Source organism: Staurois parvus, unplaced genomic scaffold (assembly GCF_062004578.1).
Source record: "Staurois parvus isolate SC_StPar_1 unplaced genomic scaffold, SC_StPar_1.0 ptg002460l, whole genome shotgun sequence".
Taxonomy (NCBI): domain Eukaryota; kingdom Metazoa; phylum Chordata; class Amphibia; order Anura; family Ranidae; genus Staurois; species Staurois parvus.
In genome coordinates this window covers 86,818-111,800 of record NW_028320256.1, presented here as the reverse complement: position 1 = coordinate 111,800, position 24,983 = coordinate 86,818, and the positions used below count along the sequence as shown (strand labels likewise).

The 24,983-nt window shown below is 40.3% G+C and overlaps 19 non-coding genes across 19 annotated transcripts; all 19 read left to right on the top strand.

Annotated features, from left to right (window-relative positions):
* The first annotated feature begins 1,468 nt into the window (after positions 1–1,468).
* Positions 1,469–1,785, top strand: LOC149430818 (Nuclear RNase P). The gene has a single exon (XR_016309438.1).
* A 762-nt stretch (positions 1,786–2,547) lies between these two features.
* On the top strand, positions 2,548–2,865 carry LOC149430817 (Nuclear RNase P). The gene has a single exon (XR_016309395.1).
* Positions 2,866–3,638: 773 nt separating this feature from the next.
* On the top strand, positions 3,639–3,955 carry LOC149430816 (Nuclear RNase P). Its single transcript, XR_016309415.1, has one exon.
* A 762-nt stretch (positions 3,956–4,717) lies between these two features.
* LOC149430815 (Nuclear RNase P) lies at positions 4,718–5,035 on the top strand. Its single transcript, XR_016309413.1, has one exon.
* Positions 5,036–5,808: 773 nt separating this feature from the next.
* LOC149430814 (Nuclear RNase P) lies at positions 5,809–6,125 on the top strand. The gene has a single exon (XR_016309404.1).
* Positions 6,126–6,887: 762 nt separating this feature from the next.
* LOC149430813 (Nuclear RNase P) lies at positions 6,888–7,205 on the top strand. The gene has a single exon (XR_016309388.1).
* Positions 7,206–7,978: 773 nt separating this feature from the next.
* Positions 7,979–8,295, top strand: LOC149430812 (Nuclear RNase P). The gene has a single exon (XR_016309430.1).
* Positions 8,296–9,057: 762 nt separating this feature from the next.
* On the top strand, positions 9,058–9,375 carry LOC149430811 (Nuclear RNase P). The gene has a single exon (XR_016309389.1).
* A 773-nt stretch (positions 9,376–10,148) lies between these two features.
* LOC149430810 (Nuclear RNase P) lies at positions 10,149–10,465 on the top strand. Its single transcript, XR_016309429.1, has one exon.
* Positions 10,466–11,227: 762 nt separating this feature from the next.
* On the top strand, positions 11,228–11,545 carry LOC149430809 (Nuclear RNase P). Its single transcript, XR_016309400.1, has one exon.
* Positions 11,546–12,318: 773 nt separating this feature from the next.
* LOC149430808 (Nuclear RNase P) lies at positions 12,319–12,635 on the top strand. The gene has a single exon (XR_016309436.1).
* A 762-nt stretch (positions 12,636–13,397) lies between these two features.
* On the top strand, positions 13,398–13,715 carry LOC149430807 (Nuclear RNase P). Its single transcript, XR_016309397.1, has one exon.
* Positions 13,716–14,488: 773 nt separating this feature from the next.
* Positions 14,489–14,805, top strand: LOC149430806 (Nuclear RNase P). Its single transcript, XR_016309393.1, has one exon.
* A 762-nt stretch (positions 14,806–15,567) lies between these two features.
* On the top strand, positions 15,568–15,885 carry LOC149430805 (Nuclear RNase P). Its single transcript, XR_016309409.1, has one exon.
* Positions 15,886–16,657: 772 nt separating this feature from the next.
* Positions 16,658–16,974, top strand: LOC149430804 (Nuclear RNase P). The gene has a single exon (XR_016309424.1).
* A 762-nt stretch (positions 16,975–17,736) lies between these two features.
* Positions 17,737–18,054, top strand: LOC149430803 (Nuclear RNase P). Its single transcript, XR_016309458.1, has one exon.
* Positions 18,055–22,239: 4,185 nt separating this feature from the next.
* On the top strand, positions 22,240–22,556 carry LOC149430802 (Nuclear RNase P). Its single transcript, XR_016309425.1, has one exon.
* A 762-nt stretch (positions 22,557–23,318) lies between these two features.
* LOC149430801 (Nuclear RNase P) lies at positions 23,319–23,636 on the top strand. Its single transcript, XR_016309412.1, has one exon.
* A 773-nt stretch (positions 23,637–24,409) lies between these two features.
* On the top strand, positions 24,410–24,726 carry LOC149430800 (Nuclear RNase P). The gene has a single exon (XR_016309423.1).
* The last annotated feature ends 257 nt before the right edge of the window (positions 24,727–24,983 follow it).

The window sequence follows — 24,983 nt, the reverse complement described above, 5'->3', positions numbered from 1 at the left end:
CATAGCTGCTGCCAGGCCCCTAATCTGCCATGGGCCCCTATACCGCCTCCTCATGCTGCTGCCAAGTCCAGAGTCTCTCATGGGTCCCTGTACGGCCTCCCATTGCTGCTGTCTCCATCGCCACACTCTGCCATGTGCCACTTTCAGGTCTCCTCACACACTGCTGGTGTGTAGAATTTTTTGACATAGGGTGCTGGCAGATTACGGGCCTCCCATAGCTGCTGCCAGGCCCCTAATCTGCCATAGGCCCCTATATACCGCCTCCTCATGCTGCTGCCAGGTCCAGAGTGTGTCATGGGTCCCTGTACGGCCTCCCATTGCTGCTGTCTCCATCGCCACACTCTGCCATGTGCCACTTTCAGGTCTCCTCACACTGCTGGTGGGTTCCATTTTTTGTCATAGGGTGCTGGCAGATTACGGGCCTCCCATAGCTGCTGCCAGGCCCCTAATCTGCCATGGGCCCCTGTTGTCGCTTGTTGGCATATTCCGCTCGTTCAGATGCTCCTTCTCCTGCTACTCCTCTTCACGGATTCCGTCAGCAGTCTTTCTTGGAATCCGTTTCCAAGAGACAACAGTTTGCGAGCACGCACCAGACGGTGCAGAAACTGAACGTCCTCCTGTCCAAGTTGCTGCTGCCAGGCTCGTAATCTGTCATGCGCCCCTGTACCGCCTCCTCATGCTGCTGCCAGGTCCAGAGTGTGTCATGGGCCCCCGTACCGACTCCAAATGCTGCTGCCAGGCCCGTAATCTGTCATGGGCCCCTGTACCGCCTCCCCATGCTGCTGCCAGGTCCAGATTGTGTCATGGGTCCCTGTACGGCCTCCCATTGCTGCTGCCAGGCCTGTAATCTGCCATGGGCCCCCGTACCGACTCCTCATGCTGCTGCCAGGCCCGTAATCTGCCATGGGCCCCTGTACCGCCTCCTCATGCTGCTGCCAGGTCCAGAGTGTGTCATGGGTCCCTGTACGGCCTCCCATTGCTGCTGTCTCTATCGCCACACTCTGCCATGTGCCACTTTCAGGTCTCCTCACACTGCTGGTGGTTTCCATTTTTGTCATAGGGTGCTGTATGGCCTCCCATTGCTGCTGCCTCCACCGCCACACTGTGGCTCCACACTCTGGTTTTGGCCCCGTGACTGCCCAAATGAGTGAAGTGTGCGGTGATTCTAAGATCGACGGCACTCATCTGCATGTCATACTGCCTGACAGTATTATTTCTCTTCCCCAGCAGACTCCAAGGGCATTTAAATTAAAGGTACAGTGTTCAGCACTAATATTAAGTCTCTCTGAAGCCTAGAAACACCCTTTTTTAAGTTAAATTCACAGCGAATATATTCGACTCGAATCGAAATTTTTCTACAAATTCGCCGAATCAGTCGAATCGAATTTTTGAATACTTCGCTCATCTCTATTGACTACCCTCTCCCAGGGCGAGGTTTAAAAGAAGTGCAGAAAGCTGTTTTGAAACCGTGGAGGAAAGTTCAGTGCTGAGGATACTGGCAGAGTGCTTGGGTCACTCCTCACAATGTCCTTGTGGAAGGTCTGAGACTAAAGCCACTGGCTGCTCTCAAAGAGCATTGCTTGAATCAAGCAAGTGGGTTCCCATCAACCTTGGTAAGCTTGGTTCTTCAAAGCAGAAGATGTAGCTCTCCCTCACAATATGAAATTGCTACAGATGCGATGTTGTCAAGCTTGGAACAGACTCACGGCTGGCTACTGTAAGTCCAATGACTGAGAGGAAGCTCCCAGGTGTTTCCTAACCCAATTCAGACTACTCTCTCTCCACTTTTGCACAATCGCCTTTCTACAGCTCCCTTTTAAGAGGAAAATGCAAAGTATTTCAAAATCAACAATATTATTAACTTCACCAAGCCTGTACAAGAGAAAAAAAAAAGTCTTGATTAGTGAAAAGGAGAAATTGTGAAACCGCTGCCATAACATGTTGTAAATATATTGAAGAGGCCAATACGTTAATATGAAAAATGTATTGATGAAACAATCGGTATTCTCTTTTTTAAATCTATTTATCAAGGTGAAAATCCGCTTTTGGCTTTTGGGCCTTTACCTGGGAAAAAGTAAAAGTAGCATATATCTGGAAAGTGTTGTAAGAAGGTCTGAAAGGTCAACAGATTTTTCTAGCAGAAAAAGCTACTTGTTCTTTAACTAGCAATCTTTCAATGTACTGATATTTCAAAAAAACTTCTTACCATTTTTCAAAATAAAGTAAGCTACAGTGGACATATATTTTTTTATTGAGTTCTGATACTCACTTTTTCTAGTTTCCAACTTTCAAATTAAACCACAGGGAATCCTTTGAAGATTAAGACATGCAAGGTGCCATTGTTGACCTCATTCTATAAATGTTTGACATATTGTTTTAAGTCAATGACAAAGACAATCATTGATTAGGAGGATCAGTCGAGATTCCAGCCTACCATCAACAAAATTTCATGTTCTCCTTTTACGTGCTGCTGTAATAGTTTCTTTATGTTGACTTCCTCCTCCCAGGGCTAGGTTTAAAAGAACTGAAGAAAGCTCTTTGGAAAAAGTAGCGAGAAGTTCAGTGTTATGGATATTGGCTGAGCGTTTAGCTAGATTCTCACCATGTCCTTTGGGAAGTTCAGAGACTAAAGCCACTGGCTGCTTTCACAAAGCATTATTTGAATCAAGCGATAGGGGTTCCCATCAACATTGATAAGCTAAACTCTTCAAAGCAGAAGATATAGCTTTCTCCCACAATTTGGAATTGCTACAGATGTGATGTTTTCAAGCTTGGAACACATTCCCAACTGGCTGCTGTAAGTCCCATGACTGAGAGGAAGCTCCTAGGCGTTTCCTAGCTCAATTCAGAATACTCTCAACCTCCGATTTTGCACAATCACCTGTCTACAGCTCTCTTTTGGGAGGAAAGTGCAATATTGCTAATTCAAAATCATCAATGTTCTTTACTTTAACAAGCCTCTACATGAAAAAAAAAAGTGTCCTGATCTACGGAAAAAGAAAAATCACGAAACCTCTGCCGTAACATGTCGTGTAAATATTGAAGAGACAAACAGATTAATATGAAAAATGTATTGATGAAACAGGCAGTATTCTCATTTTTTAAATATATTGACCAAGATGAAATTCCCCTTTTGGCTTTTTGTCCTTTACATGGGGAAAAAGTAAGAGAAGCATGCATCTGGAGCGTGTTGTAAGATGGTCTGAAAGGCCAACAGATTTCGAAGCATAAAAATCTACAATGTTCTTTGGCTTGCAATCTTTCAATGTACTGATATTTCAAACATACATTCTTACCATTTTTCAAAGCAAAAAGTAAGCTAAAGTGGAAAGATATTTTTCATAGAGTTCTGATGCTCGATTTTTCTAGTTTCCAACCTTCAAATAAGTCCACAAGGAATCCTATGAAGATGAATAAATGCAAGGTGTCATTGTTGACCTCGTTCTGAAAATATTTTGCATATTCTTTTATGTCAATGATACAGGCAGCCATTGATTAGAAGGATCATTCAAGATACAAGTCCACCGTCAACAAAAATTCATTTTCTCGTTCTACGTGCTTTTGTAAGAGTCTCCTTATGTTGACTTCCCTCTCCCAGGGCGAGGTTTAAAAGAAGTGCAGAAAGCTGTTTTGAAACCGTGGAGGAAAGTTCAGTGCTGAGGATACTGGCAGAGTGCTTGGGTCACTCCTCACAATGTCCTTGGGGAAGGTCTGAGACTAAAGCCACTGGCTGCTCTCACAGAGCATTGCTTGAATCAAGCAAGTGGGTTCCCATCAACCTTGGTAAGCTTGGTTCTTCAAAGCAGAAGATGTAGCTCTCCCTCACAATATGAAATTGCTACAGATGCGATGTTGTCAAGCTTGGAACAGACTCACGGCTGGCTACTGTAAGTCCAATGACTGAGAGGAAGCTCCCAGGTGTTTCCTAACCCAATTCAGACTACTCTCTCTCCACTTTTGCACAATCGCCTTTCTACAGCTCCCTTTTGAGAGGAAAATGCAAAGTATTTCAAAATCAACAATATTATTAACTTCACCAAGCCTGTACAAGAGAAAAAAAAAAGTCCTGATTAGTGAAAAAGAGAAATTGTGAAACCGCTGCCATAACATGTTGTAAACATATTGAAGAGGCCAATACGTTAATATGAAAAATGTATTGATGAAACAATCGGTATTCTCTTTTTTAAATCTATTTATCAAGGTGAAAATCCGCTTTTGACTTTTGGGCCTTTACCTGGGAAAAAGTAAAAGTAGCATATATCTGGAAAGTGTTGTCAGGAGGTCTGAAAGGCCAACAGATTTTTCTAGCAGAAAAAGCTACTTGTTCTTTAACTAGCAATCTTTCAATGTACTGATATTTCAAAAAAACTTCTTACCATTTTTCAAAAAAAAGTATGCTACAGTGGACATATATTTTTTTATTGAGTTCTGATACTCGCTTTTTCTAGTTTCCAACTTTCAAATTAAACCACAGGGAATCCTTTGAAGATTAAGACATGCAAGGTGCCATTGTTGACCTCATTCTAAAAATGTTTGACATATTGTTTTAAGTCAATGACAAAGACAATCATTGATTAGGAGGATCAGTCGAGATGCCAGCCTACCATCAACAAAATTTCATGTTCTCCTTTTACGTGCTGCTGTAATAGTTTCTTTATGTTGACTTCCTCCTCCCAGGGCCAGGTTTAAAAGAACTGAAGAAAGCTCTTTGGTAAAAGTAGCGAGAAGTTCAGTGTTATGGATATTGGCTGAGTGTTTAGCTAGTTTCTCACCATGTCCTTTGGGAAGTTCAGAGACTAAAGCCACTGACTGCTTTCACAAAGCATTATTTGAATCAAGCGATAGGGGTTCCCATCAACATTGGTAAGCTAAACTATTCAAAGCAGAAGATATAGCTTTCTCCCACAATTTGGAATTGCTACAGATGTGATGTTTTCAAGCTTGGAACACATTCCCAACTTGCTGCTGTAAGTCCCATGACTGAGAGGAAGCTCCTAGGCGTTTCCCAGCTCAATTCAAAATACTCTCAACCTCCGATTTTGCACAATCACCTGTCTACAGCTCTCTTTTAGGAGGAAAGTGCAATATTGCTAATTCAAAATCATCAATGTTCTTTACTTTAACAAGCCTCTACATGAAAAAAAAAAGTGTCCTGATCTACGGAAAAAGAAAAATCACGAAACCTCTGCCGTAACATGTCGTGTAAATATTGAAGAGACAAACAGATTAATATGAAAAATGTATTGATGAAACAGGCAGTATTCTCATTTTTTAAATATATTGACCTAGATGAAATTCCCCTTTTGGCTTTTTGTCCTTTACATGGGGAAAAAGTAAGAGAAGCATGCATCTGGAGCGTGTTGTAAGATGGTCTGAAAGGCCAACAGATTTCGAAGCATAAAAATCTACAATGTTCTTTGGCTTGCAATCTTTCAATGTACTGATATTTCAAACATACATTCTTACCATTTTTCAAAGCAAAAAGTAAGCTAAAGTGGAAAGATATTTTTCATAGAGTTCTGATGCTCGATTTTTCTAGTTTCCAACCTTCAAATAAGTCCACAAGGAATCCTATGAAGATGAATAAATGCAAGGTGTCATTGTTGACCTCGTTCTGAAAATATTTTGCATATTCTTTTATGTCAATGATACAGGCAGCCATTGATTAGGAGGATCATTCAAGATACAAGTCCACCGTCAACAAAAATTCATTTTCTCGTTCTACGTGCTTTTGTAAGAGTCTCCTTATGTTGACTTCCCTCTCCCAGGGCGAGGTTTAAAAGAAGTGCAGAAAGCTGTTTTGAAACCGTGGAGGAAAGTTCAGTGCTGAGGATACTGGCAGAGTGCTTGGGTCACTCCTCACAATGTCCTTGGGGAAGGTCTGAGACTAAAGCCACTGGCTGCTCTCACAGAGCATTGCTTGAATCAAGCAAGTGGGTTCCCATCAACCTTGGTAAGCTTGGTTCTTCAAAGCAGAAGATGTAGCTCTCCCTCACAATATGAAATTGCTACAGATGCGATGTTGTCAAGCTTGGAACAGACTCACGGCTGGCTACTGTAAGTCCAATGACTGAGAGGAAGCTCCCAGGTGTTTCCTAACCCAATTCAGACTACTCTCTCTCCACTTTTGCACAATCGCCTTTCTACAGCTCCCTTTTGAGAGGAAAATGCAAAGTATTTCAAAATCAACAATATTATTAACTTCACCAAGCCTGTACAAGAGAAAAAAAAAAGTCCTGATTAGTGAAAAAGAGAAATTGTGAAACCGCTGCCTTAAAATGTTGTAAATATATTGAAGAGGCCAATACGTTAATATGAAAAATGTATTGATGAAACAATCGGTATTCTCTTTTTTAAATCTATTTATCAACGTGAAAATCCGCTTTTGACTTTTGGGCCTTTACCTGGGAAAAAGTAAAAGTAGCATATATCTGGAAAGTGTTGTCAGGAGGTCTGAAAGGCCAACAGATTTTTCTAGCAGAAAAAGCTACTTGTTCTTTAACTAGCAAACTTTCAATGTACTGATATTTCAAAAAAACTTCTTACCATTTTTCAAAAAAAAGTAAGCTACAGTGGACATATATTTTTTTATTGAGTTCTGATACTCGCTTTTTCTAGTTTCCAACTTTCAAATTAAACCACAGGGAATCCTTTGAAGATTAAGACATGCAAGGTGCCATTGTTGACCTCATTCTAAAAATGTTTGACATATTGTTTTAAGTCAATGACAAAGACAATCATTGATTAGGAGGATCAGTCGAGATTCCAGCCTACCATCAACAAAATTTCATGTTCTCCTTTTACGTGCTGCTGTAATAGTTTCTTTATGTTGACTTCCTCCTCCCAGGGCCAGGTTTAAAAGAACTGAAGAAAGCTCTTTGGTAAAAGTAGCGAGAAGTTCAGTGTTATGGATATTGGCTGAGTGTTTAGCTAGTTTCTCACCATGTCCTTTGGGAAGTTCAGAGACTAAAGCCACTGGCTGCTTTCACAAAGCATTATTTGAATCAAGCGATAGGGGTTCCCATCAACATTGGTAAGCTAAACTCTTCAAAGCAGAAGATATAGCTTTCTCCCACAATTTGGAATTGCTACAGATGTGATGTTTTCAAGCTTGGAACACATTCCCAACTTGCTGCTGTAAGTCCCATGACTGAGAGGAAGCTCCTAGGCGTTTCCTAGCTCAATTCAGAATACTCTCAACCTCCGATTTTGCACAATCACCTGTCTACAGCTCTCTTTTGGGAGGAAAGTGCAATATTGCTAGTTCAAAATCATCAATGTTCTTTACTTTAACAAGCCTCTACATGAAAAAAAAAAGTGTCCTGATCTACGGAAAAAGAAAAATCACGAAACCTCTGCCGTAACATGTCGTGTAAATATTGAAGAGACAAACAGATTAATATGAAAAATGTATTGATGAAACAGGCAGTATTCTCATTTTTTAAATATATTGACCAAGATGAAATTCCCCTTTTGGCTTTTTGTCCTTTACATGGGGAAAAAGTAAGAGAAGCATGCATCTGGAGCGTGTTGTAAGATGGTCTGAAAGGCCAACAGATTTCGAAGCATAAAAATCTACAATGTTCTTTGGCTTGCAATCTTTCAATGTACTGATATTTCAAACATACATTCTTACCATTTTTCAAAGCAAAAAGTAAGCTAAAGTGGAAAGATATTTTTCATAGAGTTCTGATGCTCGATTTTTCTAGTTTCCAACCTTCAAATAAGTCCACAAGGAATCCTATGAAGATGAATAAATGCAAGGTGTCATTGTTGACCTCGTTCTGAAAATATTTTGCATATTCTTTTATGTCAATGATACAGGCAGCCATTGATTAGGAGGATCATTCAAGATACAAGTCCACCGTCAACAAAAATTCATTTTCTCGTTCTATGTGCTTTTGTAAGAGTCTCCTTATGTTGACTACCCTCTCCCAGGGCGAGGTTTAAAAGAAGTGCAGAAAGCTGTTTTGAAACCGTGGAGGAAAGTTCAGTGCTGAGGATACTGGCAGAGTGCTTGGGTCACTCCTCACAATGTCCTTGGGGAAGGTCTGCGACTAAAGCCACTGGCTGCTCTAACAGAGCATTGCTTGAATCAAGCAAGTGGGTTCCCATCAACCTTGGTAAGCTTGGTTCTTCAAAGCAGAAGATGTAGCTCTCTCTCACAATATGAAATTGCTACAGATGCGATGTTGTCAAGCTTGGAACAGACTCACGGCTGGCTACTGTAAGTCCAATGACTGAGAGGAAGCTCCCAGGTGTTTCCTAACCCAATTCAGACTACTCTCTCTCCACTTTTGCACAATCGCCTTTCTACAGCTCCCTTTTGAGAGGAAAATGCAAAGTATTTCAAAATCAACAATATTATTAACTTCACCAAGCCTGTACAAGAGAAAAAAAAAAGTCCTGATTAGTGAAAAAGAGAAATTGTGAAACCGCCGCCATAACATGTCGTAAATATATTGAAGAGGCCAATACGTTAATATGAAAAATGTATTGATGAAACAATCGGTATTCTCTTTTTTAAATCTATTTATCAAGGTGAAAATCCACTTTTGGCTTTTGGGCCTTTACCTGGGAAAAAGTAAAAGTAGCATATATCTGGAAAGTTTTGTCAGAAGGTCTGAAAGGCCAACAGATTTTTCTAGCAGAAAAAGCTACTTGTTCTTTAACTAGCAATCTTTCAATGTACTGATATTTCAAAAAAACTTCTTACCATTTTTCAAAAAAAAGTAAGCTACAGGGGACATATATTTTTTTATTGAGTTCTGATGCTCACTTTTTCTAGTTTCCAACTTTCAAATTAAACCACAGGGAATCCTTTGAAGATTAAGACATGCAAGGTGCCATTGTTGACCTCATTCTAAAAATGTTTGACATATTGTTTTATGTCAATGACAAAGACAAACATTGATTAGGAGGATCAGTCGAGATGCCAGCCTACCATCAACAAAATTTCATGTTCTCCTTTTACGTTCTGCTGTAATAGTTTCTTTATGTTGACTTCCTCCTCCCAGGGCTAGGTTTAAAAGAACTGAAGAAAGCTCTTTGGAAAAAGTAGCGAGAAGTTCAGTGTTATGGATATTGGCTGAGCGTTTAGCTAGATTCTCACCATGTCCTTTGGGAAGTTCAGAGACTAAAGCCACTGGCTGCTTTCACAAAGCATTATTTGAATCAAGCGATAGGGGTTCCCATCAACATTGGTAAGCTAAACTCTTCAAAGCAGAAGATATAGCTTTCTCCCACAATTTGGAATTGCTACAGATGTGATGTTTTCAAGCTTGGAACACATTCCCAACTTGCTGCTGTAAGTCCCATGACTGAGAGGAAGCTCCTAGGCGTTTCCTAGCTCAATTCAGAATACTCTCAACCTCCGATTTTGCACAATCACCTGTCTACAGCTCTCTTTTGGGAGGAAAGTGCAATATTGCTAGTTCAAAATCATCAATGTTCTTTACTTTAACAAGCCTCTACATGAAAAAAAAAAGTGTCCTGATCTACGGAAAAAGAAAAATCACGAAACCTCTGCCGTAACATGTCGTGTAAATATTGAAGAGACAAACAGATTAATATGAAAAATGTATTGATGAAACAGGCAGTATTCTCATTTTTTAAATATATTGACCAAGATGAAATTCCCCTTTTGGCTTTTTGTCCTTTACATGGGGAAAAAGTAAGAGAAGCATGCATCTGGAGCGTGTTGTAAGATGGTCTGAAAGGCCAACAGATTTCGAAGCATAAAAATCTACAATGTTCTTTGGCTTGCAATCTTTCAATGTACTGATATTTCAAACATACATTCTTACCATTTTTCAAAGCAAAAAGTAAGCTAAAGTGGAAAGATATTTTTCATAGAGTTCTGATGCTCGATTTTTCTAGTTTCCAACCTTCAAATAAGTCCACAAGGAATCCTATGAAGATGAATAAATGCAAGGTGTCATTGTTGACCTCGTTCTGAAAATATTTTGCATATTCTTTTATGTCAATGATACAGGCAGCCATTGATTAGGAGGATCATTCAAGATACAAGTCCACCGTCAACAAAAATTCATTTTCTCGTTCTATGTGCTTTTGTAAGAGTCTCCTTATGTTGACTACCCTCTCCCAGGGCGAGGTTTAAAAGAAGTGCAGAAAGCTGTTTTGAAACCGTGGAGGAAAGTTCAGTGCTGAGGATACTGGCAGAGTGCTTGGGTCACTCCTCACAATGTCCTTGGGGAAGGTCTGCGACTAAAGCCACTGGCTGCTCTAACAGAGCATTGCTTGAATCAAGCAAGTGGGTTCCCATCAACCTTGGTAAGCTTGGTTCTTCAAAGCAGAAGATGTAGCTCTCTCTCACAATATGAAATTGCTACAGATGCGATGTTGTCAAGCTTGGAACAGACTCACGGCTGGCTACTGTAAGTCCAATGACTGAGAGGAAGCTCCCAGGTGTTTCCTAACCCAATTCAGACTACTCTCTCTCCACTTTTGCACAATCGCCTTTCTACAGCTCCCTTTTGAGAGGAAAATGCAAAGTATTTCAAAATCAACAATATTATTAACTTCACCAAGCCTGTACAAGAGAAAAAAAAAAGTCCTGATTAGTGAAAAAGAGAAATTGTGAAACCGCCGCCATAACATGTCGTAAATATATTGAAGAGGCCAATACGTTAATATGAAAAATGTATTGATGAAACAATCGGTATTCTCTTTTTTAAATCTATTTATCAAGGTGAAAATCCACTTTTGGCTTTTGGGCCTTTACCTGGGAAAAAGTAAAAGTAGCATATATCTGGAAAGTTTTGTCAGAAGGTCTGAAAGGCCAACAGATTTTTCTAGCAGAAAAAGCTACTTGTTCTTTAACTAGCAATCTTTCAATGTACTGATATTTCAAAAAAACTTCTTACCATTTTTCAAAAAAAAGTAAGCTACAGGGGACATATATTTTTTTATTGAGTTCTGATGCTCACTTTTTCTAGTTTCCAACTTTCAAATTAAACCACAGGGAATCCTTTGAAGATTAAGACATGCAAGGTGCCATTGTTGACCTCATTCTAAAAATGTTTGACATATTGTTTTATGTCAATGACAAAGACAAACATTGATTAGGAGGATCAGTCGAGATGCCAGCCTACCATCAACAAAATTTCATGTTCTCCTTTTACGTTCTGCTGTAATAGTTTCTTTATGTTGACTTCCTCCTCCCAGGGCTAGGTTTAAAAGAACTGAAGAAAGCTCTTTGGAAAAAGTAGCGAGAAGTTCAGTGTTATGGATATTGGCTGAGCGTTTAGCTAGATTCTCACCATGTCCTTTGGGAAGTTCAGAGACTAAAGCCACTGGCTGCTTTCACAAAGCATTATTTGAATCAAGCGATAGGGGTTCCCATCAACATTGGTAAGCTAAACTTTTCAAAGCAGAAGATATAGCTTTCTCCCACAATTTGGAATTGCTACAGATGTGATGTTTTCAAGCTTGGAACACATTCCCAACTGGCTGCTGTAAGTCCCATGACTGAGAGGAAGCTCCTAGGTGTTTTCTATCTCAATTCAGAATACTCTCAACCTCCGATTTTGCACAATCATCTATCTACAGCTCTCTTTTGGGAGGAAAGTGCAATATTGCTATTTCAAAATCATCAATGTTCTTTACTTTAAGAAGCCTCTACATGAAAAAAAAAAGTGTCCTGATCTACGGAAAAAGAAAAATCACGAAACCTCTGCCGTAACATGTCGTGTAAATATGGAAGAGACAAACAGATTAATATGAAAAATGTATTGATGAAACAGGCAGTATTCTCATTTTTTAAATATATTGACCAAGATGAAATTCCCCTTTTGGCTTTTTGTCCTTTACATGGGGAAAAAGTAAGAGAAGCATGCATCTGGAAGGTGTAGTAAGATGGTCTGAAAGGCCAACAGATTTCGAAGCATAAAAATCTACAATGTTCTTTGGCTTGCAATCCTTCAATGTACTGATATTTCAAACATACATTCTTACCATTTTTCAAAGCAAAAAGTAAGCTAAAGTGGAAAGATATTTTTCATAGAGTTCTGATGCTCGATTTTTCTAGTTTCCAACCTTCAAATAAGTCCACAAGGAATCCTATGAAGATGAATAAATGCAAGGTGTCATTGTTGACCTCGTTCTGAAAATATTTTGCATATTCTTTTATGTCAATGATACAGGCAGCCATTGATTAGGAGGATCATTCAAGATACAAGTCCACCGTCAACAAAAATTAATTTTCTCGTTCTATGTGCTTTTGTAAGAGTCTCCTTATGTTGACTACCCTCTCCCAGGGCGAGGTTTAAAAGAAGTGCAGAAAGCTGTTTTGAAACCGTGGAGGAAAGTTCAGTGCTGAGGATACTGGCAGAGTGCTTGGGTCACTCCTCACAATGTCCTTGTGGAAGGTCTGAGACTAAAGCCACTGGCTGCTCTCAAAGAGCATTGCTTGAATCAAGCAAGTGGGTTCCCATCAACCTTGGTAAGCTTGGTTCTTCAAAGCAGAAGATGTAGCTCTCCCTCACAATATGAAATTGCTACAGATGCGATGTTGTCAAGCTTGGAACAGACTCACGGCTGGCTACTGTAAGTCCAATGACTGAGAGGAAGCTCCCAGGTGTTTCCTAACCCAATTCAGACTACTCTCTCTCCACTTTTGCACAATCGCCTTTCTACAGCTCCCTTTTGAGAGGAAAATGCAAAGTATTTCAAAATCAACAATATTATTAACTTCACAAAGCCTATACAAGAGAAAAAAAAAAGTCTTGATTAGTGAAAAGGAGATATTGTGAAACCGCTGCCATAACATGTTGTAAACATATTGAAGAGGCCAATACGTTAATATGAAAAATGTATTGTTGAAACAATCGGTATTCTCTTTTTTAAATCTATTTATCAAGGTGAAAATCCGCTTTTGGCTTTTGGGCCTTTACCTGGGAAAAAGTAAAAGTAGCATATATCTGGAAAGTGTTGTAAGAAGGTCTGAAAGGTCAACAGATTTTTCTAGCAGAAAAAGCTACTTGTTCTTTAACTAGCAATCTTTCAATGTACTGATATTTCAAAAAAACTTCTTACCATTTTTCAAAAAAAAGTAAGCTACAGTGGACATATATTTTTTTATTGAGTTCTGATACTCACTTTTTCTAGTTTCCAACTTTCAAATTAAACCACAGGGAATCCTTTGAAGATTAAGACATGCAAGGTGCCATTGTTGACCTCATTCTATAAATGTTTGACATATTATTTTAAGTCAATGACAAAGACAATCATTGATTAGGAGGATCAGTCGAGATTCCAGCCTACCATCAACAAAATTTCATGTTCTCCTTTTACGTGCTGCTGTAATAGTTTCTTTATGTTGACTTCCTCCTCCCAGGGCTAGGTTTAAAAGAACTGAAGAAAGCTCTTTGGAAAAAGTAGCGAGAAGTTCAATGTTATGGATATTGGCTGAGCGTTTAGCTAGATTCTCACCATGTCCTTTGGGAAGTTCAGAGACTAAAGCCACTGGCTGCTTTCACAAAGCATTATTTGAATCAAGCGATAGGGGTTCCCATCAACATTGGTAAGCTAAACTCTTCAAAGCAGAAGATATAGCTTTCTCCCACAATTTGGAATTGCTACAGATGTGATGTTTTCAAGTTTGGAACACATTCCCAACTTGCTGCTGTAAGTCCCATGACTGAGAGGAAGCTCCTAGGCGTTTCCTAGCTCAATTCAGAATACTCTCAACCTCCGATTTTGCACAATCACCTGTCTACAGCTCTCTTTTGGGAGGAAAGTGCAATATTGCTAATTCAAAATCATCAATGTTCTTTACTTTAACAAGCCTCTACATGAAAAAAAAAAGTGTCCTGATCTACGGAAAAAGAAAAATCACGAAACCTCTGCCGTAACATGTCGTGTAAATATTGAAGAGACAAACAGATTAATATGAAAAATGTATTGATGAAACAGGCAGTATTCTCATTTTTTAAATATATTGACCAAGATGAAATTCCCCTTTTGGCTTTTTGTCCTTTACATGGGGAAAAAGTAAGAGAAGCATGCATCTGGAGCGTGTTGTAAGATGGTCTGAAAGGCCAACAGATTTCGAAGCATAAAAATCTACAATGTTCTTTGGCTTGCAATCTTTCAATGTACTGATATTTCAAACATACATTCTTACCATTTTTCAAAGCAAAAAGTAAGCTAAAGTGGAAAGATATTTTTCATAGAGTTCTGATGCTCGATTTTTCTAGTTTCCAACCTTCAAATAAGTCCACAAGGAATCCTATGAAGATGAATAAATGCAAGGTGTCATTGTTGACCTCGTTCTGAAAATATTTTGCATATTCTTTTATGTCAATGATACAGGCAGCCATTGATTAGGAGGATCATTCAAGATACAAGTCCACCGTCAACAAAAATTCATTTTCTCGTTCTACGTGCTTTTGTAAGAGTCTCCTTATGTTGACTTCCCTCTCCCAGGGCGAGGTTTAAAAGAAGTGCAGAAAGCTGTTTTGAAACCGTGGAGGAAAGTTCAGTGCTGAGGATACTGGCAGAGTGCTTGGGTCACTCCTCACAATGTCCTTGGGGAAGGTCTGAGACTAAAGCCACTGGCTGCTCTCACAGAGCATTGCTTGAATCAAGCAAGTGGGTTCCCATCAACCTTGGTAAGCTTGGTTCTTCAAAGCAGAAGATGTAGCTCTCCCTCACAATATGAAATTGCTACAGATGCGATGTTGTCAAGCTTGGAACAGACTCACGGCTGGCTACTGTAAGTCCAATGACTGAGAGGAAGCTCCCAGGTGTTTCCTAACCCAATTCAGACTACTCTCTCTCCACTTTTGCACAATCGCCTTTCTACAGCTCCCTTTTGAGAGGAAAATGCAAAGTATTTCAAAATCAACAATATTATTAACTTCACCAAGCCTGTACAAGAGAAAAAAAAAAGTCCTGATTAGTGAAAAAGAGAAATTGTGAAACCGCTGCCATAACATGTTGTAAACATATTGAAGAGGCCAATACGTTAATATGAAAAATGTATTGATGAAACAATCGGTATTCTCTTTTTTAAATCTATTTATCAAGGTGAAAATCCGCTTTTGACTTTTGGGCTTTTACCTGGGAAAAAGTAAAAGTAGCATATATCTGGAAAGTGTTGTCAGGAGGTCTGAAAGGCCAACAGATTTTTCTAGCAGAAAAAGCTACTTGTTCTTTAACTAGCAATCTTTCAATGTACTGATATTTCAAAAAAACTTCTTACCATTTTTCAAAAAAAAGTAAGCTACAGTGGACATATATTTTTTTATTGAGTTCTGATACTCGCTTTTTCTAGTTTCCAACTTTCAAATTAAACCACAGGGAATCCTTTGAAGATTAAGACATGCAAGGTGCCATTGTTGACCTCATTCTAAAAATGTTTGACATATTGTTTTAAGTCAATGACAAAGACAATCATTGATTAGGAGGATCAGTCGAGATTCCAGCCTACCATCAACAAAATTTCATGTTCTCCTTTTACGTGCTGCTGTAATAGTTTCTTTATGTTGACTTCCTCCTCCCAGGGCCAGGTTTAAAAGAACTGAAGAAAGCTCTTTGGTAAAAGTAGCGAGAAGTTCAGTGTTATGGATATTGGCTGAGCGTTTAGCTAGTTTCTCACCATGTCCTTTGGGAAGTTCAGAGACTAAAGCCACTGGCTGCTTTCACAAAGCATTATTTGAATCAAGCGATAGGGGTTCCCATCAACATTGGTAAGCTAAACTCTTCAAAGCAGAAGATATAGCTTTCTCCCACAATTTGGAATTGCTACAGATGTGATGTTTTCAAGCTTGGAACACATTCCCAACTTGCTGCTGTAAGTCCCATGACTGAGAGGAAGCTCCTAGGCATTTCCTAGCTCAATTCAGAATACTCTCAACCTCCGATTTTGCACAATCACCTGTCTACAGCTCTCTTTTTGAGGAAAGTGCAATATTGCTAATTCAAAATCATCAATGTTCTTTACTTTAACAAGCCTCTACATGAAAAAAAAAAGTGTCCTGATCTACGGAAAAAGAAAAATCACGAAACCTCTGCCGTAACATGTCGTGTAAATATTGAAGAGACAAACAGATTAATATGAAAAATGTATTGATGAAACAGGCAGTATTCTCATTTTTTAAATATATTGACCAAGATGAAATTCCCCTTTTGGCTTTTTGTCCTTTACATGGGGAAAAAGTAAGAGAAGCATGCATCTGGAGCGTGTTGTAAGATGGTCTGAAAGGCCAACAGATTTCGAAGCATAAAAATCTACAATGTTCTTTGGCTTGCAATCTTTCAATGTACTGATATTTCAAACATACATTCTTACCATTTTTCAAAGCAAAAAGTAAGCTAAAGTGGAAAGATATTTTTCATAGAGTTCTGATGCTCGATTTTTCTAGTTTCCAACCTTCAAATAAGTCCACAAGGAATCCTATGAAGATGAATAAATGCAAGGTGTCATTGTTGACCTCGTTCTGAAAATATTTTGCATATTCTTTTATGTCAATGATACAGGCAGCCATTGATTAGGAGGATCATTCAAGATACAAGTCCACCGTCAACAAAAATTCATTTTCTCGTTCTACGTGCTTTTGTAAGAGTCTCCTTATGTTGACTTCCCTCTCCCAGGGCGAGGTTTAAAAGAAGTGCAGAAAGCTGTTTTGAAACCGTGGAGGAAAGTTCAGTGCTGAGGATACTGGCAGAGTGCTTGGGTCACTCCTCACAATGTCCTTGGGGAAGGTCTGAGACTAAAGCCACTGACTGCTCTCACAGAGCATTGCTTGAATCAAGCAAGTGGGTTCCCATCAACCTTGGTAAGCTTGGTTCTTCAAAGCAGAAGATGTAGCTCTCCCTCACAATATGAAATTGCTACAGATGTGATGTTGTCAAGCTTGGAACAGACTCACGGCTGGCTACTGTAAGTCCAATGACTGAGAGGAAGCTCCCAGGTGTTTCCTAACCCAATTCAGACTACTCTCTCTCCACTTTTGCACAATCGCCTTTCTACAGCTCCCTTTTGAGAGGAAAATGCAAAGTATTTCAAAATCAACAATATTATTAACTTCACCAAGCCTGTACAAGAGAAAAAAAAAAGTCCTGATTAGTGAAAAAGAGAAATTGTGAAACCGCTGCCATAACATGTTGTAAACATATTGAAGAGGCCAATACGTTAATATGAAAAATGTATTGATGAAACAATCGGTATTCTCTTTTTTAAATCTATTTATCAAGGTGAAAATCCGCTTTTGACTTTTGGGCTTTTACCTGGGAAAAAGTAAAAGTAGCATATATCTGGAAAGTGTTGTCAGAAGGTCTGAAAGGTCAACAGATTTTTCTAGCAGAAAAAGCTACTTGTTCTTTAACTAGCAATCTTTCAATGTACTGATATTTCAAAAAAACTTCTTACCATTTTTCAAAAAAAAGTAAGCTACAGTGGACATATATTTTTTTATTGAGTTCTGATACTCACTTTTTCTAGTTTCCAACTTTCAAATTAAACCACAGGGAATCCTTTGAAGATTAAGACATGCAAGGTGCCATTGTTGACCTCATTCTAAAAATGTTTGACATATTGTTTTAAGTCAATGACAAAGACAATCATTGATTAGGAGGATCAGTCGAGATTCCAGCCTACCATCAACAAAATTTCATGTTCTCCTCTTACGTGCTGCTGTAATAGTTTCTTTATGTTGACTTCCTCCTCCCAGGGCCAGGTTTAAAAGAACTGAAGAAAGCTCTTTGGAAAAAGTAGCGAGAAGTTCAGTGTTATGGATATTGGCTGAGTGTTTAGCTAGTTTCTCACCATGTCCTTTGGGAAGTTCAGAGACTAAAGCCACTGGCTGCTTTCACAAAGCATTATTTGAATCAAGCGATAGGGGTTCCCATCAACATTGGTAAGCTAAACTCTTCAAAGCAGAAGATATAGCTTTCTCCCACAATTTGGAATTGCTACAGATGTGATGTTTTCAAGCTTGGAACACATTCCCAACTGGCTGCTGTAAGTCCCATGACTGAGAGGAAGCTCCTAGGCGTTTCCTAGCTCAATTCAGAATACTCTCAACCTCCGATTTTGCACAATCACCTGTCTACAGCTCTCTTTTGGGAGGAAAGTGCAATATTGCTAATTCAAAATCATCAATGTTCTTTACTTTAACAAGCCTCTACATGAAAAAAAAAGTGTCCTGATCTACGGAAAAAGAAAAATCACGAAACCTCTGCCGTAACATGTTGTGTAAATATTGAAGAGACAAACAGATTAATATGAAAAATGTATTGATGAAACAGGCAGTATTCTCATTTTTTAAATATATTGACCAAGATGAAATTCCCCTTTTGGCTTTTTGTCCTTTACATGGGGAAAAAGTAAGAGAAGCATGCATCTGGAGCGTGTTGTAAGATGGTCTGAAAGGCCAACAGATTTCGAAGCATAAAAATCTACAATGTTCTTTGGCTTGCAATCTTTCAATGTACTGTACTCAAGGTGAAAATCCGCTTTTGACTTTTGGGCCTTTACCTGGGAAAAAGTAAAAGTAGCATATATCTGGAAAGTGTTGTCAGGAGGTCTGAAAGGCCAACAGATTTTTCTAGCAGAAAAAGCTACTTGTTCTTTAACTAGCAATCTTTCAATGTACTGATATTTCAAAAAAACTTCTTACCATTTTTCAAAAAAAAGTAAGCTACAGTGGACATATATTTTTTTATTGAGTTCTGATACTCGCTTTTTCTAGTTTCCAACTTTCAAATTAAACCACAGGGAATCCTTTGAAGATTAAGACATGCAAGGTGCCATTGTTGACCTCATTCTAAAAATGTTTGACATATTGTTTTAAGTCAATGACAAAGACAATCATTGATTAGGAGGATCAGTCGAGATTCCAGCCTACCATCAACAAAATTTCATGTTCTCCTTTTACGTGCTGCTGTAATAGTTTCTTTATGTTGACTTCCTCCTCCCAGGGCCAGGTTTAAAAGAACTGAAGAAAGCTCTTTGGTAAAAGTAGCGAGAAGTTCAGTGTTATGGATATTGGCTGAGTGTTTAGCTAGTTTCTCACCATGTCCTTTGGGAAGTTCAGAGACTAAAGCCACTGGCTGCTTTCACAAAGCATTACATTACATTACATTGAGTTTATATAGCGCCAAAGGGTTTGCTCAGCGCTTTACAATAGAGGGGGGGACAATACATGAAACATTACAGCAGCTACGAACAGCACACGAGGGGTAAGAGGGCCCTACTCTTTCGAGCTTACAATCTGGGAGGGAGGGGGTAGTGGTACAGGAGGAAGTGGCTGTGGGGGATGGAGTGGTAGGAGGAATGAAGGAGAGCAGCAGTTAGGTGAGGGTGGGGTAGGCTTCCCTGAAGAGGTGGGTTTTCAGGGAGCGCCTGAAGGTGAGGAGGGAAGGTGACAGTCTGATGGATTGGGGTAGTGAGTTCCAGAGGATGGGGGAGGACCTGGAGAAGTCTTGCAGACGTGCGTGTGAGGAGGAGACCAGGGAGCAAGATAGAAGGAGGTCCTGTGAAGAGCGAAGGGTACGGGTAGGGTGGTACTTGGGAATCAGGTCGGTGAGGTAGTTAGGGGCAGTGTTGTGAATGGCTTTGTAGGTCAGAGTGAGTAGTTTGAATTTGATGCGTTGGGCGATAGGGAGCCAGTGGAGGGAGAGGCAGAGGGGGGTGGCAGAGGTGGAGCGGCTGGTGAGGTGGATGAGTCTGGCAGCTGAGTTCAGGATGGTCTGAAGCGGGGAGAGTTTGCACTGGGGTAGGCCGGTGAGGAGGGAGTTGCAGTAGTCAAGGCGTGAGATAATCAGGGAGTGCACAAGTAGTTTAGCGGTGTCTGGGGTAAGGAAGGTGCATATTTTGGCGATATTGCGGAGGTGGAGCCTGCATGTGTTTGTCAGTGATTTGACATGAGGTTGGAAGGAGAGGTTAGAGTCCAGAATGACCCCAAGGACTTTGGCTTGCGGGGCGGGATTGATGGTGGTGATGTTAGTAGTGATGGATAGGATGGGGGGGGGGGGCGCGGGCAGGAGGGAAGACGAGAAGCTCGGTTTTGGAGAGGTTGAGTTTGAGGAAATGGAGCGACATCCAGTCAGAGATGTCGTTTAGGAGGTGAGTGATGCGGGCGGAGAAAGTGGAGGTGAGGTGAGGGGTGGAGAGGTAAATTTGAGTGTCATCAGCATAGAGATGGTAGTTGAAGCCATGGGAGTGTATGAGTTTGCCAAGGGAGGAGGTGTAGATGGAGAAGAGAAGGGGTCCAAGGACAGAGCCCTGGGGGACCCCAACAGAGAGGGGGAGGGAAGGGGAGGTGGCACCATTGTAGGAAACGCTGAAGGAGCGTCGGGATAGGTAAGAGGAGAACCAGGAGAGAGCGGTGTCTCTGATGCCAAGGGAGAATAGTTTATTAAGGAGGAGGGGGTGGTCAACTGTGTCGAAGGCCGCGGAGAGGTCCAGGAGGAGGAGGACAGAGTAGTCGCCTTTGGCTTTGGCGGTAAGTATGTCGTTGGTGATTTTGAGGAGGGCGGTTTCGGTGGAGTGTAGGGGACGGAAGCCGGACTGTAGTGGATCAAGGAGGTTGTTGTCAGTTAGGTGGGCGCTTAGGCGGTTGTAGACTAAGCGCTCCAGGAGTTTGGAAGTGAGTGGCAGCAGGGAGATGGGTCTGAGGTTGTTTGGGTCAGAGGGGTCCAGGGAGGGCTTTTTGAGTATGGGGGTGATGTGCGCATGCTTTAGGGGGGAGGGGAATACGCCGGTAGAGAGGGAGAGATTGAAGATGTGGGTGAGGGAGCACATGAGGGAAGAGGGGGGTGACTGGAGGAGTCGAGAGGGGATAGGGTCTAGGGGGCAGGTAGTGAGGCGGGCTTCAGAGAAGACCCTGGTGACTTCCTCAGTGGTAGCAGGGCTGAAGGAGTGCAGAGCTGGTGGGGTTACGGTAAGCGGGGTCTTGGGTGTGGAGGGGGGCAGTGCGGTTGCGAGGTCAGAGGAGGGAAGAGATGAGGGGGAGATAGGGGGGGGGGAGGCTAGGTGGGGAGGTAGATTGCGAGTTGACTATGTCCTGACGGATAGCATCAATTTTATTGTGGAAATGAGTGGCAATCTCGTGGGCGGTGAGTGAGGTACTGAGTGGAGGAGGGGGGGGAGAGAGCAGGGAGTTGAAGGTGGAGAAGAGTTGGCGAGGGCAGGAGGAGAGGGTGTTAATCAGGTTTACGAAGTAAGCCTGCTTGGCGGCGTGGAGGGAGGAGGTGTAAGTGAGGAAGGCAGATTTGTAGAGGGAGAGCATTATTTTGAATCAAGCGATAGGGGTTCCCATCAACATTGGTAAGCTAAACTCTTCAAAGCAGAAGATATAGCTTTCTCCCACAATTTGGAATTGCTACAGATGTGATGTTTTCAAGCTTGGAACACATTCCCAACTGGCTGCTGTAAGTCCCATGACTGAGAGGAAGCTCCTAGGTGTTTTCTATCTCAATTCAGAATACTCTCAACCTCCGATTTTGCACAATCATCTATCTACAGCTCTCTTTTGGGAGGAAAGTGCAATATTGCTATTTCAAAATCATCAATGTTCTTTACTTTAAGAAGCCTCTACATGAAAAAAAAAAGTGTCCTGATCTACGGAAAAGAAAAATCACGAAACCTCTGCCGTAACATGTCGTGTAAATATGGAAGAGACAAACAGATTAATATGAAAAATGTATTGATGAAACAGGCAGTATTCTCATTTTTTAAATATATTGACCAAGATGAAATTCCCCTTTTGGCTTTTTGTCCTTTACATGGGGAAAAAGTAAGAGAAGCATGCATCTGGAGCGTGTTGTGAGATGGTCTGAAAGGCCAACAGATTTCAAAGCATAAAAATCTACAATGTTCTTTGGCTTGCAATCTTTCAATGTACTGATATTTCAAACATACATTCTTACCATTTTTCAAAGCAAAAGGTAAGCTAAAGTGGAAAGATATTTTTCATAGAGTTCTGATGCTCGATTTTTCTAGTTTCCAACCTTCAAATAAGTCCACAAGGAATCCTATGAAGATGAATAAATGCAAGGTGTCATTGTTGACCTCGTTCTGAAAATATTTTGCATATTCTTTTATGTCAATGATACAGGCAGCCATTGATTAGGAGGATCATTCAAGATACAAGTCCACCGTCAACAAAAATTCATTTTCTCGTTCTACGTGCTTTTGTAAGAGTCTCCTTATGTTGACTACCCTCTCCCAGGGCGAGGTTTAAAAGAAGTGCAGAAAGCTGTTTTGAAACCGTGGAGGAAAGTTCAGTGCTGAGGATACTGGCAGAGTGCTTGGGTCACTCCTCACGATGTCCTTGGGGAAGGTCTGAGACTAAAGCCACTGGCTGCTCTCACAGAGCATTGCTTGAATCAAGCAAGTGGGTTCCCATCAACCTTGGTAAGCTTGGTTCTTCAAAGCAGAAGATGTAGCTCTCCCTCACAATATGAAATTGCTACAGATGCGATGTTGTCAAGCTTGGAACAGACTCACGGCTGGCTACTGTAAGTCCAATGACTGAGAGGAAGCTCCCAGGTGTTTCCTAACCCAATTCAGACTACTCTCTCTCCACTTTTGCACAATCGCCTTTCTACAGCTCCCTTTTGAGAGGAAAATGCAAAGTATTTCAAAATCAACAATATTATTAACTTCACCAAGCCTGTACAAGAGAAAAAAAAAAGTCCTGATTAGTGAAAAAGAGAAATTGTGAAACCGCTGCCATAACATGTTGTAAACATATTGAAGAGGCCAATACGTTAATATGAAAAATGTATTGATGAAACAATCGGTATTCTCTTTTTTAAATCTATTTATCAAGGTGAAAATCCGCTTTTGACTTTTGGGCCTTTACCTGGGAAAAAGTAAAAGTAGCATATATCTGGAAAGTGTTGTCAGGAGGTCTGAAAGGCCAACAGATTTTTCTAGCAGAAAAAGCTACTTGTTCTTTAACTAGCAATCTTTCAATGTACTAATATTTCAAAAAAACTTCTTACCATTTTTCAAAAAAAAGTAAGCTACAGTGGACATATATTTTTTTATTGAGTTCTGATACTCGCTTTTTCTAGTTTCCAACTTTCAAATTAAACCACAGGGAATCCTTTGAAGATTAAGACATGCAAGGTGCCATTGTTGACCTCATTCTAAAAATGTTTGACATATTGTTTTAAGTCAATGACAAAGACAATCATTGATTAGGAGGATCAGTCGAGATTCCAGCCTACCATCAACAAAATTTCATGTTCTCCTTTTACGTGCTGCTGTAATAGTTTCTTTATGTTGACTTCCTCCTCCCAGGGCCAGGTTTAAAAGAACTGAAGAAAGCTCTTTGGTAAAAGTAGCGAGAAGTTCAGTGTTATGGATATTGGCTGAGTGTTTAGCTAGTTTCTCACCATGTCCTTTGGGAAGTTCAGAGACTAAAGCCACTGGCTGCTTTCACAAAGCATTATTTGAATCAAGCGATAGGGGTTCCCATCAACATTGGTAAGCTAAACTCTTCAAAGCAGAAGATATAGCTTTCTCCCACAATTTGGAATTGCTACAGATGTGATGTTTTCAAGCTTGGAACACATTCCCAACTTGCTGCTGTAAGTCCCATGACTGAGAGGAAGCTCCTAGGCGTTTCCCAGCTCAATTCAAAATACTCTCAACCTCCGATTTTGCACAATCACCTGTCTACAGCTCTCTTTTGGGAGGAAAGTGCAATATTGCTAATTCAAAATCATCAATGTTCTTTACTTTAACAAGCCTCTACATGAAAAAAAAAAGTGTCCTGATCTACGGAAAAAGAAAAATCACGAAACCTCTGCCGTAACATGTCGTGTAAATATTGAAGAGACAAACAGATTAATATGAAAAATGTATTGATGAAACAGGCAGTATTCTCATTTTTTAAATATATTGACCAAGATGAAATTCCCCTTTTGGCTTTTTGTCCTTTACATGGGGAAAAAGTAAGAGAAGCATGCATCTGGAGCGTGTTGTAAGATGGTCTGAAAGGCCAACAGATTTCGAAGCATAAAAATCTACAATGTTCTTTGGCTTGCAATCTTTCAATGTACTGATATTTCAAACATACATTCTTACCATTTTTCAAAGCAAAAAGTAAGCTAAAGTGGAAAGATATTTTTCATAGAGTTCTGATGCTCGATTTTTCTAGTTTCCAACCTTCAAATAAGTCCACAAGGAATCCTATGAAGATGAATAAATGCAAGGTGTCATTGTTGACCTCGTTCTGAAAATATTTTGCATATTCTTTTATGTCAATGATACAGGCAGCCATTGATTAGGAGGATCATTCAAGATACAAGTCCACCGTCAACAAAAATTCATTTTCTCGTTCTACGTGCTTTTGTAAGAGTCTCCTTATGTTGACTTCCCTCTCCCAGGGCGAGGTTTAAAAGAAGTGCAGAAAGCTGTTTTGAAACCGTGGAGGAAAGTTCAGTGCTGAGGATACTGGCAGAGTGCTTGGGTCACTCCTCACAATGTCCTTGGGGAAGGTCTGAGACTAAAGCCACTGGCTGCTCTCAAAGAGCATTGCTTGAATCAAGCAAGTGGGTTCCCATCAACCTTGGTAAGCTTGGTTCTTCAAAGCAGAAGATGTAGCTCTCCCTCACAATATGAAATTGCTACAGATGCGATGTTGTCAAGCTTGGAACAGACTCACGGCTGGCTACTGTAAGTCCAATGACTGAGAGGAAGCTCCCAGGTGTTTCCTAACCCAATTCAGACTACTCTCTCTCCACTTTTGCACAATCGCCTTTCTACAGCTCCCTTTTGAGAGGAAAATGCAAAGTATTTCAAAATCAACAATATTATTAACTTCACCAAGCCTGTACAAGAGAAAAAAAAAAGTCCTGATTAGTGAAAAAGAGAAATTGTGAAACCGCTGCCATAACATGTTGTAAACATATTGAAGAGGCCAATACGTTAATATGAAAAATGTATTGATGAAACAATCGGTATTCTCTTTTTTAAATCTATTTATCAAGGTGAAAATCCG